Here is an 11,126-nt window from a genome sequence, read left to right on the forward strand (position 1 = left end):
AATAAAGTCACCAACATAAGCACAATTGAGTGTAGGATTGTAGGACGGCTCTAATGGCTGTAAAGATAATATAAGATTTCTTTATTTTTCACATCAAAACATTTAATAAGACAAACTTTAAAGTTAATTAAATATAGCTAACAGTTAAACATTCGCTGGATTTAACAGCTGGAGCACAAGATAAAAATGCACTGAATGCAAACTAACATGTGGGCAAGGTTACATGAAACGAACTGAGCCTAAATTAGAAACCAAAACTAAAAGATTAAATCATTTGAATTAACTAAAAAGGAAAAAAAATCAGTCAGGAAATGAGTCTCTGTGCTGCCATATTTATCAAAATAAAATATCAAATGGCTTCAGGTTCAGGTTAGATTCAATTATTTGTAGGTACATTTGGTTTCCACTGAGCAACTCATCCATCTTAACATGAGAAACTTTCATTAATCTTTGGTTCTCTTCCACAGCATGTTTATGTCTCTTCTTCATCCCAGCTCCCTTCATAAAAGGGATCTTTTCCTTCCCACTGTGGCCAAAGCACTTGCTGAAAGGGAGTAAACTGATTGTTGGGACAAAGGCTTTTATTTCTGCGGGCTGCCACTGTAAATAAGTATTACACAGAAGTACAGCCCAGGTCTAGCTCAAATTTAAAATAAACTGAAATGAAATAAATAAAAAAAAAAGATAAAATGATAATAAAAGAGAAGTTGTTGGGTTTTTTTTTTTAATGCAACTAACATGATGCCAACTGACTTGATCAGCCAGCATCATGGCTAATTATACTGGTCCTATTGTTGGGACCACAGCTCAGAACGCCAGGGCCTCTGACTGCCACCTGGTCCAAAAAGCACTAAATCCATATGGCACCTCCTGTTGGTGGTGAATGTCTGTAGTTTTCAATGGTTGCCACTTATTAAATACAAAGTGTATCACTGCCAGTCCAAAAGTCATAGCTATGTCATAAGAACCAGGTGTGATATTAGCTGACACTCTTTACAGGGGTAAAGAGTCAGAACTATGTGGAGCCTGATCAGGTTTCTGATGCAGAAGAGGTTCTTTCTGTCTGTTCAGATTCGTTGTGATCCAATGGCAGCAATGATTTTAGTCCTGCATGATCATGCAGATGTTTGGTCAGAGCAGATAATGAAGTGAATGGTTTTGCACATTGGTCACACTGAAATAGTTTATTTGCAGCGTGCGATCGTTTGTGTTTGGAGTATGAACTGAGATTCTTGAAGCTCTTGTCACACTGGTCACAGCTGAAGTTTCCTTCAATGTGTGTACGTTCATGATCATTACGAGTGTTTGCACGAGAGAAGCTTCTGTCACAGTGTCTGCACTTGTATGGTTTCTCTCCTGTGTGGACTCGTTTATGAGCTTTAAGCTCACCTGCAGTGGTGAAGGATGACCCACACTGGTCACAGAGGTTCGTTTTAACGCCACTGTGAATGAGTTCATGGCGCTCTAATTCGCCTGCTGTGGGGAAACCTTTCCCACATTCTTTGCAATACTTGAGTTTGTGTCCAGTGTGTCTACGTAGATGTATTTTCGGGCTTCTTTGCCAATTGAAGGTTTTTCCACAAATGTCACAACGAAATGCTTTCCCACCACCACAGTGATGACAGGGTTGAGAACTGGATCCATCTGTGTCGCTCTGCTTCTAGACAAAGACACAAACAGAGTCAGAGTCAGGGAATTTCTTCAAAAAAAAAAATTTCTGAAGGTTGCCTGAAATAAAGAGAATCTCTGCCAATGTCCAGTTACATTTTATTATGTCAGTGATAACTAAAAAGTAAAATATAGTTATTGTAGGTTTACCCAAAAAAATACTACAATAACACCCATGTACTTTCAACTACTGCGTTCACACCGAAAGCGTTAGACGCGACCAGAGCTTCAGGTTACCGGGTAAAGCCAATGAAGTAGCGCGATGAAGCACGACTGGGGGTCACGTGAAAAACACTTTTCTGCCTGATTCGCGCAAACAAGTAGCCCGACTGATGCGTTTGAAGCGCAAAGTAAAATACGCGTTGCAGTTTTTGTGGTGCATTCCCGCTTATTGCGTGTACTGCTTGAGTTGAAAAATCGGAACTCCAGCGTCAAGTCGTGCCGCGACAACCAATCAGGAGCCTCTAGGGCAGAAACAATGTTCTTATTTTTTGCCTCCTTCTCCCTGAGGCTCTTCCACTTTAAGCTGGGTCCTTTTTATTCCTGTAGTTATATTTTATATATTTATGTTTAATGTTTTTCAGTTTGAGCATCTTAATATTGTTTCAAATAATTTTTTGTAATGACTAATGTGTAAAGCGTCCTTTACGCCGCTGCTCTGCTCTCCACAGTGAATAGAGAAGGGAGACCCTCTCTTCAAACGCTAGATCAACAGCTGCCATCTTGCAAACATACCATCTGGCACTAAGTCTTTTAATACCATGAAAGTGCCATTAAATAATACAATGACATACAGGTTTATTTTTTTGACCTAATCATGAAAGAAACAAAACAAAAAATGATATTGAAATGTGATGAATCTCCTGTACATACAGCATAGTTGCTAATATTGTAACAAAAGCAGAGTTGTTCAAACACTAAGGCTATGTCCACACGTACACGGGTATTTTTGAAAACGCTGCTAGGAACATGCCAAAGCAGCAGGTGGCGCTATATTCCTAACCGTGTAGAAATGTTGGCCAATCAGAAGTCTAGAAGCCTCGGTGGGAAATAGTAAACAAAGATGGGGCGTAGAAGCAGAACCCAGTTGTATGTGTGGAGGGACAGTAACTGTGTGTGTATATGTAAGCATTTAAACACTGCAGAGAGTACCAGTAACAGTATTGTAGAAATTCATTTCACCGAAACAACAGTGTGGCGCACACTGTGACGTCAAAAAAGGTGCACACCTTTGACGCTGCGTTTTCTCCGTTTTTCTCGTCCACACGTAAATACAAAAACGGAGTTTTAGAAAATATCCACCCTGGCCGGAGTTTTTAGAAATCTCCGTTTTCAGTGACCGAAAACGCCGTTTACGTGTGGACGAAAGGTGCAAACGCAAAGAAAAATCTGCGTTTTCAAAAATACCCGGGTACGTGTGGACATAGCCTAAAACTACAAGATACAAATGTAAATACATACCTCACAGTAACTGCACTTGTAGAGTTTCTTCCTGGTGTGGATCTGTCGGTGCGCTTTGAGGGAACTTGGATCTTTAAAAGCCTTATCACACACGTCACATTTATAAGGTCTCTCTCCAGTGTGAATGAATTTGTGGATTTTTAAGTCTCTGTTTGTCATAAACACTTTTCCACACTGTTCACAATAGTACACATCCTCTTTGGTGTGAATGCGTAGGTGTGCATTTCGGTGCCCTACTTGGCTGAAAGTTTTTCCACAAACCTCACAGCTGTATGCCTTAATTCCAGAGTGGGCAACTTGATGAGTCCATAAGCCGCTCCGGTGAGCAAAGACTTTACCACACTGATCACAGCTGTACTGTTTAATGCCACTGTGGATACGTTTGTGCCCTTCCAACCCTTCTTTCCGAGAGAAACACTTCCCACACTGATTGCAAGTATGTTCTTTAACTCCACTATGGATGAGCTGGTGTCTTTTTAAGCTTCCAGGCTGTCTAAAAGACTTTCCACACAAGTCACAGCTGAATGGTCTCTCTCCACTGTGAATGACTTGATGTTTTTTTAATGAGACCTTCCAGGTAAAACCCTTCCCACACTCGTCACAGCTGTAGTTTTTCTCTCCCTTTCTTCTGTGAGGTTTGTCGGCCTCCTGAGAGCGCTGACTTTTCGGTCCATGTTGGTCCTGCAGTGACAGAGATACAAACAGAGGCAGTGAGTGAAATGCAGTCGTGGAACAAACTGAACCTTCAAACTCCCTCCATTAACACGAGCTTTAAACCTGATGTTGAATCATGGCAGTTGCCAAATACCTTGTGGATTACCCTAACCTTCTGGTGACAGGAGCATACTATACTATCAATTATTCTTTTTCTATAACTTAACAAGTAGAATATTTGTAAATGGCTACATCTACTGTTTAGATTGAGATATTAATTAAAACACTACCAGACCCCTTATGACAAAGAAGCAGCTAAAAGTGGTAAATATCATCTCTCTCATGTTTCTCATCCCCACCCAGAACAAGCAGTAATAAGTAGAGTGAAGCTGATTAGAGCAGGATTATCAAGATGCTACAAACTCAATCTCAATACCCAGAAAATTACCTGACACACTGACTGCCAGAGGGAGGGGAAAGAAGAAAATCAGAACAATACTGGACCATGCAAACGTATCCAGCTACTATCCTGCTTATTTTCTCTACTTCTAGTCATATTTCATTGATCAGCTGACAGCTGTTAAGGTGGCACTCCACTGTTTTAATTCTACTATATTGTCGAAATGGGAGCTTTAATGACTTCTCAATATTTCTCATAAAGACCAGGGCTGTAACTCTGAGATGTTTGTAGATCAAATTATGTTTAAATGGGAAATTATTACATTTAAAATTTTGGGGTTTAATATGAATTTCAATTTTCTTAATCTGCTATTTTAGTGTCCTGTTAATGTGTGATCTTCTTATTTCATCTATTAACTTGATTCTTGTTTGTATAGGTATGAATGTGTAGCCTGGGGCTAACACACAGCAGCCGATGTGGAACCAGCTCCCAGTTTAGATTTGGGAGCCGATGAAGTGCACCCAGTGTCAACAACAGAGAAACTGATATTTTTCTCACCTTTTCTGTGAAAGTCATTGTTTCCTTTGTAGTGACTCAGCTGAGACCAAATAGCTGAAAATCTTTCTCTGCTGCTCTGTCAGACTCTCCTCCTGCTGATCAGCTGGGACAAAGAACAGATTTTTATTAGACAACGAAACGACTGAAAGGGACTACAAAGAGAGAGAATACTACACTGGCTTCCCTTCATTGACTCTCTGTTAAATCAAGAAGTGAATTTTAAATCTTCCTCCTCACATACAAGGTCTTGAATAATCCGGCCCCATCTTAATGACCTCAAAATACCATGTTTCCACTGCAGACCACTTTGCTATCAGACTGCAGGTTTACTTGTCGTTCTTATGATATTTGAAAGTAGAATGGGAGGCAGAGACTTCAGCTTTCAACCTCCTGTTGCCCCTCTCTTCTGCAGAACTAGGTCCCAGTTTGGATTTTGTAGGCAGATTCTACTTTGGAGATAAGCTTCACAACACTCATCTTGGATCAAGATGGATGTCAGTGCAAACTTTTTACATCACATTTAGCCTGAGATTTAATTTTGTGTCATTTCTATACAAAACCTAACACAAGTATAAAAAAGTGCTTTTCATAGGTTTTTTTGAACCACAGAACTTTTTAGCCTGAAACACAGTTTTTTGCAAAGTCAAACTTTAGTGTATCCATTGTACGACAGGGCACAGACATTTTTCTTTCCTTCTCGGTTTTGTTACTTTAAAATGATGAAATGATGAACCAAAAGTGCATTTATGCCTGTATTTCCCGAATAAAAACTCGAATAACAAAAACCGTACTTAAAATTCTCCTGTTTAATAAAACTTATAGTTAATGTTGGATCAAGTGACCCTGAATGCTTCATTAGTTATGCTGCAACAGGCTCATGCTGCTAAGGCCTTGCCATGATGCAAAGAGCACGTCTTCACACACCTCTTTTTGTAATCCACATGTGTTAATGTGTCACTGCTGCATTCTTTGTTATTATTAAACTCAGTGTGTCTTCTGTCCCATCTCACCCCTCCCATAGCACATTGGTGCATCTCCTTGAGCCCGACATGCACAAACACATGCACATGCTCAGTGGAGTTGCAGCTTCTATGTAAGGTTTTATCAATTGCTCCTTGGGGATAAATCAAGTCTTTCTGATTCTGATATAGCCTAAAAGACAGCATGTTTGCAAACATTAACCAGATTTGTATAGCTAGCTACATAGAAACAGTAAATATCAGCTTCCTCTGTTAAGCTGGGCTTTTACTCCAAGCTCTGTACATGCTCACAAAAACAGGCATGTCGGGCATCACGTGACTCTGTCTTTGCACAAAATGACCCCTATGAGTGCACAATACTCTAATAAGAGACCTTATCAGATGATGATACAATGCAGATGACAAGTCTGTAAAGAGAATCAAAGTGTAACAGTAAAATTGCTACATTGTTGCACATAACACGCTCTTCATTTGTAACCTCACAGCTGTCCAGTAGAGCACTGAAACTTTAAAATGGACACATTTAAACATTTAACGTTATTTAGGCATCCTGCGACAAAATATGACCAATAATTTTAACACCTGCTGCTATCAAGTAAAAAAATAATATTTGGGGTTTTAAAAATTTAGTAACTCCCCTGCAAACAACCTCCCTGGCTTTTGGAGTATAGATGGCCGAGTTTCCCAGTTGCAGCTTAAGCCTAATTTTCTCCTGGCCTCAACACACAGACCGCATGTCTTTCTTTTTGTCTCCTGCAGTTTGTGTTTTGTCCCGTGTTGTTGCTGGTATCTCTATGCTCCTCTTTTCTCTCCTCATCACTCTCACTGCTGTCTGCAGATCATTTTAGGAGTTCACTTCCTCTCATGTGTTCATCCACAGCAGCTGGACAATAAAGTTTATTGCGACCCTGATACTGCAGCAGATCGCTCTCATCCATTTCCTGTTATCACTTCAAATAGAAATGAGCCTGTGGAGGTTTGGTGCAGGCAGAAAAACAGCTGCAGGGACAATGAAAAGACTTTTCTGCTCCAACTTTCTGCCAGCAAACGCTCAGTCAAACAATAAACTGTGAACAGACACCGAGGAGAGCAGCAGAAGACCTCATTCAGGAGCTAAACTCAACATGAACTGAACTCACAGTAAAGTTAGCTCGGTGCTTACCTTTAGATGAGCCCACAAACCGAGAGAAACTCCGTGATGAAGCTGGAACTCTTTCCAAACACAGGAAACAGATCAGGGAGCAGAGACCCACGTGGTTCACGAGGTTGTCAGGTGCGATCGTAGCTACAGGTGATGCCACGCGCTGTTTTCTGAAAGCGTTTGAAAGCATCGGGATGAGCGTTTTTTTGTTTGTTTTTTTTTTGCGGTCGCCATCTTGGTTGCGAGAAAACCCACGTTACTTTGGAAGCACGGATCTGGCTGTGAAACGGCTTGCTCATTGGCTAATAATTTGTGATTGACAGGCTCCTATCCAATGAGCATGCGGAGAATATAAAATCCGATTCTTCCTATTAAAATACGGTATGACCAAGAGGATCTCTCAGGGATGGAGAAGTGAACTTGATTGAACTGTGATTAGCAGAGCTGTAACAGCTTTGGTATCGATCTGATACTGAGTAACTACAGGGCGGGTATTCCTGATGCCAATACTTATACCCAATAAACGCAGCTTATGCGGGCTCCATATTGTGTCATGATTTCTGAGATTAATTAATTAAGTTTACAAATTATGAACACATATTAATGAACACTGCATCAGTTTAGCCTCTGTACAAAACCACACTGGATTTCCAATCAAGTGCAGAGGTTTTACTTTAATTCAAACCAAGGGCGTAGATTTGGTTTTGGCATTGGTGGGGACGGATGATTCAACCACCGAACCCCGCCCTGTTTCTTTTTTTTCCCTTTTTGTCTTTGCTTCTTGATAAAAAGAGGAGAAATATACTTGCCTACATATGCTATTACATGCTTTTAGCCCATTTAAAATTACAATTCATAGTTTTATATGTGAATTCAATTCAATTCAATTCAATCTTTATTGGCAGACTTCATGTCCATAAAAAACAAAACAGAACCCCCCCCCAACACAAGGTATAAACCATTAAATATATATATGTATATAAATAAGTATATAAAGCATTTGTAAAAATATAAAACCATAATATACATAAAACACAATTACTTAAAATAAATCAATAAATACACAAACACTTTAACCAGTGCTTTTTCGGACTGGATGAGTAACGGGAACCACTCACTGTCAGATCTGTAAGTGCTAAAATTATACTGTTACTCGAACCATCCAGTCGTTCTCTAAAATTGTACATTATATGCATTATATATGCAGTTAAATTACTGTTAAACAAATGACTGACAAAGTGTTTTAGACTTTAGCTTCAGCCATATTCCATATAAATCGGTTATCATAAAAAAATAAAAATAGCTTCAAATAGAGTCATGACAATAAAAGAATATGACTTTAAGCACTTAACAACATTACTTCAGTTACACTGCACCAACATCTCTGATACATTAGCACTAAGGAAACACTGAATGACCTCGTAGTTCTTGTCCATAAAACTACTCATCTAAGATGACCACAAAGTAAAAGATCTCTCAGCAAAATTATGCAACATTTTAGCCACCCTATTGCCCCGATCAAATCACACTATTGGGATTTCTTATTCTAAACATGAACTACAGTTACAGCAGCAGACATGGACTACTGGTGCCCCACTACAACTCAATGTCCACTACGTGAAGGAGCCAAACACATGACTTCTCCTCTCGTTAACTGAGATAAACTGCTGGCATATTTCAATTCAATTCAATTCAATTTTATTTATATAGCGCCAAATCACAACAAAAGTCGCCTCAAGGCGCTCCACACCGTACAATAGATCGCACAATAATAAATACAGAGAAAACCCCAACAATCATATCATATGACCCCCTATGAGCAAGCACTTTGGCGACAGTGGGAAGGAAAAACTCCCTTTTAACAGGAAGAAACCTCCGGCAGAACCAGGCTCAGGGAGAGGCGGCCATCTGCTGCGACCGGTTGGGGTGAAAGAAGGAAAACAGGATGAAAGACATGCTGTGGAAGAGAGACAGAGATTAATAACAGATATGATTCGATGCAGTGAGGTCTATTAACACATAGTGAGTGGCTGGAAAGGAAAAACTCAGTGCATCATGGGAATCCCCGGCAGCCTACGTCTATTGCAGCATAACTAAGGGAGGATTCAGGGTCACCTGGTCCAGCCCTAACTATATGCTTTAGCAAAAAGGAAAGTTTTAAGCCTAATCTTGAAAGTAGAGATAGTGTCTCTCTCCCGAGTCCAAATGGGAAGCTGGTTCCACAGAAGAGGGGCCTGAAAACTGAAGGCTCTCCCTCCCATTCTACTTTTAAATACTCTAGGAACAACAATATTTGTTTCACTACTGTCCAGTCTCTCCTGGTGGACATGGCATCGCGTTATCCATGGTTACATACAATTTTAGACTGATGTGGACCAAAGCCTAAAACGATGTGCCGGGAGTTTGCTGTTCTCCCAGGCTCAGATATTTAAAGTTTACACAGCTACATTCTCGCCTGAAAATATGTTACGTTTATTTTGCAACCCAGAAAAAGTAATACTAAAACTAAGTAGCTGCAGTAGTAGCTAGTAGCCATTGTTGGAAACTGGAATTGGCTGGGCCAATCAGGGATATGGTTTTTCAATTTTGTTGTCCGGGTGGAAAAACAGGGGAAATCGGGAAAATGGTGGCGTTCACGTGAGTACGTACTCGCGTACTTGAGAATTGAGAAAGGGCCACAGACAGAGTTATTCCATGTACTGTAGGAACACATTCAGCATTGTGCAGTCAATCCAGATCATTCCACATGAATGTGAGTGTGATCGTCAGAGCAGCACTGATCAGTGCCAGGTTATAATGTCCACAGTGTACACAAACACTACGTGTAGATGAAATGCTAATTAAAGAAGGACTGTAAGATCTGATATCTCTGTGGACATTATACAAGCACCTCATGGCTCATGTTTTTGGATAGCTGGAAAAGTACCCGGAAAACAACCCTGAAATATAGGGAGAACACACAAACTGCTCACAGGAAGAGACTGAGGTTGCACAAACTCCTCCAGTCCTCCTGTCAGGCCTGAACCACTATGCTGCCCATTTTCCAACCCTGCAAACAAACGAGCTCAAAGCCCGAAAGCTGAACTCTACAGCTTGTTGTGGTCCCCTGTGGCTTTAGGTGCTGACAAGCCTTCCATCTGTTCTCCAGCATTTTCATTTACAACCATAAAATATCTCCACATGTTACTCCTCTTGCTCACTCTCTGCAGCCCAAATTGGTTTTTTGAGAACAGCTGAGTCACGTGACCGCACAGCGGCAAACCACAAAAACGTAGGGAAAAGGGGCGGAGCAAAGTGAGTCTCGCGCATAAGAAAAGGTGTTTCCACAGACAGAGCTGCTTTTTCATCCACAGAGAGTAAAGTCTTAACTTAACAGTAAACTTAGAGGAGAGAAACAAACTAAAGTATCGATCATATACCACTACCAACGTTTGGATCGATATCTGCATCGATCTGCCCACCCTTGTCTCCTGGATCGTAGCTGAGATCAGCGTGAACCACGTGGGTCTCTGCTCCCTGATCTGTTTCCTGTGTTTGGAAAGAGTTCCAGCTTCATCACGGAGTTTCTCTCGGTTTGTGGGCTCATCTAAAGGTAAGCACCGAGCTAACTTTACTGTGAGTTCAGTTCATGTTGAGTTTAGCTCCTGAATGAGGTCTTCTGCTGCTCTCCTCGGTGTCTGTTCACAGTTTATTGTCAACACGTTGAGAGAAGAGTGAGAGAGTGTTTGGAGAAAAACAACAACTAATCATTAGCTCAGCATGCTGGGAGAAGTTGAGCGTTTGCTGGCAGAAAGTTGGAGCAGAAAAGTCTTTTCATTGTCCCTGCAGCTGTTTTTCTGCCTGCACCAAACCTCTACAGCCTCATTTCTATTTGAAGTGATAACAGGAAATGGATGAGAGCGATCTGCTGAAGTATCAGGGTCACAATAAACTTTATTGTCCAGCAGCTGTGGATGAACACATGAGAGGAAGTGAACTTTTTTTTTTAATTAGCAAAAGAAAAACACTAACTAATCATTAGCTCAGCATGCTGGTAGAAAGTTGGAGCAGAAAATTCTTTTCACTGATAAAAGCTCATTGATCAATGACCATGAGTACCTTTCACGAAGAGTTTGGGGAATGGCTGCAATCACATGGTCATGAGAATTAGCATATTAATGATCAAGGAACTGACCTCCCAGCCCATTGTTCCTTCAGTGGTGCTAGTTTCAGTCATTATGTAGGTGGGACTGGGGGCCTGAAGGTTTTGAAGTGTGGGGTGGGG

The 11,126-nt window shown here is 40.7% G+C and overlaps 2 long non-coding RNA genes across 2 annotated transcripts; both read right to left on the minus strand.

Annotated features, from left to right (window-relative positions):
* Positions 1-579: 579 nt before the first annotated feature.
* Positions 580-3,716, minus strand: LOC109197596 (uncharacterized). Its single transcript, XR_002058660.2, has 2 exons — positions 3,130-3,716; positions 580-1,660 (listed from the first exon to the last, which is right to left on the minus strand). It is a non-coding gene; the product is annotated as an uncharacterized LOC109197596 (long non-coding RNA).
* A 34-nt stretch (positions 3,717-3,750) lies between these two features.
* Positions 3,751-7,419, minus strand: LOC102077407 (uncharacterized). Its single transcript, XR_002058659.2, has 3 exons — positions 6,884-7,419; positions 4,742-4,844; positions 3,751-3,810 (listed from the first exon to the last, which is right to left on the minus strand). It is a non-coding gene; the product is annotated as an uncharacterized LOC102077407 (long non-coding RNA).
* Between the last annotated feature and the right edge of the window lie 3,707 nt (positions 7,420-11,126).

This window comes from Oreochromis niloticus, linkage group LG9 (genome assembly GCF_001858045.2).
Source record: "Oreochromis niloticus isolate F11D_XX linkage group LG9, O_niloticus_UMD_NMBU, whole genome shotgun sequence".
NCBI classification, from domain to species: Eukaryota; Metazoa; Chordata; class Actinopteri; order Cichliformes; family Cichlidae; genus Oreochromis; species Oreochromis niloticus.